Raw genomic sequence first — 6034 nt, 5'->3', positions numbered from 1 at the left:
GCCTCGGCCTCCCAAAGTGCTGGGATTACAGGCATGAGCCACCGCGCCCGGCCCAAAGTGACTTTTAATTTTTTACTATCGTATGACAAAACTCTCAGAAGACACATATTCTAGGCAAAGTCTTAGTGCAATTTGGCCATAGCACCATGCTAGGCATAAATTGCTCATTTTCACAAATCATGACTCACCCATCATGTCAGGAACATTTTCCTCTTGTGAACCTCTTGGAGCCAAATTGTTAAAGAATCAAGAGGAACACTTCAGGATATGAGTGATTTTCAGATGGAAAACACTTTGGGGAAGAGAATTATTGTGTAGGAAACAAGTGACATTCAGTTACAAGATACTGACCACAAAGATGTGGAGACTATTCAACCTAATGAAGGCTACTATAAGCAGAATTAACAAGGCTAGGTGCTCCTTTTCCCCACAAGAATACTCTAGGGGGACTGGAGCAAAGGGAAGATGCTTAGTATTATATAAATCCTCAAGCAGTGGCTCCTGTCTCAGCCTCTTCCCAAGCAGCAAAGAGGCCATGAAGCCATGGAGCCACAAAGCTGAAGAAGACACAACTGTCCCTCTGTAAAGGGCTGTTGTACAGACCACTGACACTCTTTAGATCACACCCTTGTCAGAAAAAGTGTTTCAGCAAGCACTTCCAATGCATGTTCATTGGTTCACCTAAAATTATAATCACAAACCGTATGAGCTAGTAGATTAAGAAACATTTACAAAATAGAAATTTAAAAGGATGAGGATGAAATAAATTTTTAAAATAATTTGTATTTCTTTTCACTTACCAGTCAAAAAAAAAAACCTGTTTATTCACAGATACACCAGCCTATTTTGTTGATAATATTTTCTTTTTCTTTTCTTTTTTTTTTGAGACAGAGTCTTACTCTGTTGCCCAGGCTGGAGTGCAGTGGCACTATCTCAGCTCACTGCAACCTCTGCTTCCCGGGTTCAAGCGATTCTCCTGCCTCAGCCTCCCGAGTAGCTGGAATTACAGGCGTGCGCCATCATGCCTGGCTAATTTTTTTATTTTTAGTAGAGACGGGTTTTCACCATGTTGGCCAGGCTGGTCTTGAACTCCAGACCTCAGGTGGTCCTCCCACCTCAGCCTCCCAAAGTGCTGGGATGACAGGCATGAGCCACTGCACACCTGCACCCATCCAATAATATTTTTCAAAGTCATTTTTTGAAATTAAATATGCTTCATTATTTTGAAAGTTCTGATTTACTACTTCATGATGAAGCAAGGTGAAGGTTGTTTCTAAATGCAGTTTATGTTGATGCTTGCATTTAATAACTATCAATGGTGAAAACAAATGACCTTACAAAGATCCTCAGATCCAAAACGAACAAAAGCATCATCAGCCAGGCTTGTTAAACTCTGATCCAGAGTTTTCAATTCCACCTACCAGCTATGCAGAAAGTGGTATGTTTATACTGAAGTTTAACTTCAGTATAAAGTTATGCAGAAGTTTATACTGGAATTCACTTGCTAGATTGCCATCTCCCCAAATTGCTCTTGCAAACCGATTAAGCATTATATTTATATTTTTAACAAAAAGATCCAAAGCCTAGTCTTAGTTTGGAAGAATTTTAAAACAGGATGGAAAATTCTAACTCTTAAAATGCTTGAGTAGGAGAATTTTTATAGGTGTCACAGACTAGAAAAAAAAAACACCTCAGATGAAAACATTTCCAAACATCCACTAGGAAGAGATAGATTGTTTATCTAAAAATAACTATTAAGGTAGCATATTCCTTAGCATGAAATATATTTCAAACACTAGCCATCCTGGCTAACACGGTGAAACCCCGTCTCTACTAAAAATACAAAAAAATTAGTTGGGCGTGGTGGCGGGCGCCTGTAGTCCCAGCTACTCGAGAGGCTGAGGCAGGAGAATGGTGTGAACCCGGGAGGCAGAGCTTGCAGTGAGCAGAGATTGCACTACTGCACTCCAGCCTGGGCGACAGAGCGAGACTCTGCCTCAAAAAAAAAAAAAGAAAGAAAGAAATGGTCAACAATTTGGATCGGTTATCTGTGGGAAAAAAATGTGTAGCACATTTTTTCAGTTTAGAAAGTCTTTTAATTACTCCATCATGAGATAAACAGTGGACCATCCAAATAGTACAAAACATCTTCATAGTCACCTCCGATAGTTTGTAGAAAGGTCCACAGGTTTTCTGATGGGCTTCTCATTTACAGAATTTACATCTCCTCCCCTTAAAACCAAGCAAGATTTTGCGATTGCTGTTCTACATGGATACAGAGTGACCTTCGAGCTAAATTAGAAAACGTCCCAGGGCTTTTGCAGGTTTATCTTGGGCCACTTACTCTGGGTGCTTGCAGCCACCATGTAAGAAGTCCTGCTACCTTGAGGCTGCCATACGGAGCAGCACAGAGAAAGAGAGAGAGAGAGATGCCCGAAGAGTGCCGGCTGCTCTGCCCCAGCTGCTGCGTCTTCACCTGGCCTTCAGAAGACTGCAACCTCAGGAGAGACCTCCAGCCTGCACTGCCTGCACACTCCTGCCTTGCCACAGCAGCGAGACAACCAATAATTGTGGTCTTATCTACTCAGTTTTGGGGAAGCTTGTTACACAACACTAGATACTACACATACATTATTTCATTCTCACAATAACCCCATGGGTTAATGTCAGCCCTTTTTAAAAATGAGGAAATTGAAGCATGGAGAGGTTTGACTGTTAGAACATCTAGGATTCAGGCTGGGCACAGTGACTCATGCCTGTAATCCCAGCACTTTGGGAGGCTGAGACAGGCGCATCACATCAAATCAGTAGTTCAAGACCAACCTGGCCAACATGGCAAAAACCCATCTCTACTAAAAATACAAAAATCAGCCGGGTGTGGTGGTACACTCCTGTAATCCCAGCTACTTGGGAGGCTGAGGCAGAATTGCTTGAACCTGGGAGGCAGAGGTTGCAGCGAGCCAAGATCATGCCACTGCACTCAAGCCTGGGCAACAGAGCAAGACTGTCTCTTAAAAAATAAAAAATAAAATAATTTGTTTAAAAAAGAACATCTGGGCCAGGCACGGTGGCTCACGCCTGTAATCCCTGCACTTTGGGAGGCCAAGGAGGGCGGATCACCTAAGGTCAGGAGTTCGAGACTAGCCTGGCCAACATGATGAAACCCCGTCTCTACTAAAAATACAAAAAAATAGCTGGACGTGGTGGCACACGCCTGTAATCCCAGCTACTCAGGAGGCTGAGGCAGGAGAATCACTTGAACCCAGGATGTGGAGGTTGCAGTGACCCAAGATTGCACCACTGCACTCCAGCCTGGGCAAAGCTCCGTTTAAAAAAAAAAAAAAGAACATCTGGGATTCAGCTTCTTTGTGGTCTCACTCCGTAGTTTAAGCGCGGCGTCCTCTGCCTCTCAGCAAGAGAGGACAGAAGCAAGGGTCAAAGGCAGCGGAAGTGATAGATCCAGGTAGGAGACTAGATGTGGGAGTTGGGGAAAGGGAAGCCTCAGCAGAAGCTGGAGGTTTTGAGGAAACACAGGAAGAAAAATAAATTTAACGAGGAAGATTGAGTTTATACATTTTATTTTATTTTTTATTTTTATTTTTTTGAGACTGAGTCTCACTGTTGCCCAGGCTGGAGTACAGTGGAATGATCACGGCTCACTGCAGCCTCAATCTCCTGGGCTCAAGCAATCCTCCCACCTCAGCCTCCTGAGTAGCTGGGACCACAGGTACAGACCACCACAGTCAGCTAATTTTTAAATTTTTTGTAGAGGTGGTGTCTCTCTTTATCGCCTGGGCTGGTCTCAAACTCCTGTGCTCAAGTGATCCTCCCACCTCAGCCTCCCAAAGTGCTGGGATTACAGGTGTGAGCCACTGTGCCCCACCATTTATACATTTTAAACTACATGTTTGAGTGGTCCACAGATACTGCAAAAGAAAGATGGCCCACATGCAGCAGCCAATTCAGGAATTCAGAGGTAAAGTTGAGGCTCTAAACATGGGTTCAGGAATCAAGTGCCTCTGAAGGTGAGAACGTCGTAAAGGAAAGGGTGTTCAGCCAGAAGAGGATGGAAGAAAAAGGCTCAGGGAGTGCCTCCCTGTCTAGATGGTCATACACCTTATCCTACGTGATTAAGTTCCCAATGTTTTCAGAATTAAAAAATGTGTGCTCCATAGCGCCTTTGGATGTACAATGGAAGAATACACTCTCAGAAGTAGGCAACAGTTACTAATCTTACATTTGCATAAGGAGTTTATGAAAATATAACAAATCACCAAATTAGCAAGGATTTTTTAGTTCACACTTTGGAAGTACTTCAGAAATGCATGAAAATAGCAGTATGCTGTGTTTCCCAGTGAAGAGCTTCAGAGGCGTAGTATCACTTTCTGCAGCAGATGCTGACTGGCTTACTCGACGCCTCTCCATCCTCTTCTAGTGTGCTTTCCTGCTGCAGAGCCTGGGATGATAAAACCTGTCATTCCCAAGATATATTTGCAGCTCGAGTTCTAGGAAGTGAGTAGCGAGAGGGTCACAGGGAGAATGGCCTTTCTTTCCAGTGCGATGTTGGAAGATTTCAGCACTTCTGGGACAGCTTTGGGGACATTGTGTGGCCAGTCCTGAGTGTCATAGGTGCTAAGGAGAGATAGTGGTGACAGTGAACTTTCTACTACAACATCTGGGCATTTATCTTGGCTACTATTGTTCCTGTCTTTGTAGCACCCAAATTTTGGGCCCAGGTCCTCCTAAAAATAACATAAGCTACCCCAAATTCTCTAAGTCCCTTTCTTCTTCCTCTTCTTTTTTTTTTTTTTTTTTTGAGACAGAGTCTCGCTCTGTCACCCAGGCTGGAGTACAGTGCTGGGGTCTCGGCTCACTGCAACCTCCACCTCCCAGGTTCAAGTGATTCTTCTGCCTCAGCCTCCCAAGTAGCTAGGACTACAGGCATGCACCACCACTAATTAGCCCAGCTAATTTTTGTATTTTTAGTAGAGACGGAGTTTCGCCATATTGGCCAGGCTGGTCTCGAACTCCTGACCTCGTGATCTGCCCGCCTCAGCCTCCCAAAGTGCTGGGATTACAGGCGTGAGCCACTGCGCCCGGCCAGTCCCTTTCTTCTTAAATGAGCTAGACGAGATCCCTAACGTATACCAGTTCCATAATAGACTTTACACATATATTTTCATACAGTAGTAAAATTGTATACCATCAATTTTCTCACAGACTGACAAATTTTAACAATTTGAAGCTAGATGTACTTTTCTAGGATAACTTAGATGAGGTATTAGTTAATAAGCCCAAATAACATTGGCTCAAACAAGATGGAAGTCTTCTACTTGACTCTCACTTACTGGTCCAAGCATAACTGTCTGGGGCTGTGATGGTAGCAGCACAGCATCTGGGACCCGTTCCTTCTCTTTGGTTGCTCTGCCACTCCTAGGGTGTTGCCTAGGAATGACATCTGCATGGTGCACCCATTTTTCACTAAGTCCCTAAAAGGGTGTTTTCCCCTGGGGCAAGTTTAAAGGCTGGTAGAAAGGCACTAACTCAGGCTCTCCCAGCAAGTTCTCCTTGAAGGACTGATGCGCCAGGGCAGTGAGTGGGCCCCAAATCGCTCCCTGACCGCACGGGCAATCCCTAAACAGGGATAGTGCAATCGTCGTCCAAAAGTTTTAGTCCCAATGTCCCCAAGTCTCTTCCACATTTCACTTCAAGTGTTCTTCCAGTTAGAATTGCATTCATCTACAGGTACCCAAATCCCCTGAACAGTGGGGATTATTTTTCTCAGCAAAGTCATGAGGTAAGTAGCCTGAGCTGGTGTGGTAGCTGCAGGACACTGTTCTCCAGAGCATTTTGAATGCCAAGGCATCCATGCCAGTGCTGTAGCCTCCCTCCCACATGCCAGCCATGGACAGAGGAGAAGGAAGCAACCAGAGGAAAGGGCAGACCTCTTTACAGGAAAGCAAAGTTTCCCTGGAAATCGCTGGCAAGCACCTGCTCATATCTCTTTGGCCAGAACTGTGACATGTGGCCATAC

This window comes from Hylobates moloch, unplaced genomic scaffold, assembly GCF_009828535.3.
Source record: "Hylobates moloch isolate HMO894 unplaced genomic scaffold, HMol_V3 SCAFFOLD_3, whole genome shotgun sequence".
NCBI lineage: Eukaryota > Metazoa > Chordata > Mammalia > Primates > Hylobatidae > Hylobates > Hylobates moloch.
Note: the sequence above shows the minus strand (reverse complement) of the source record.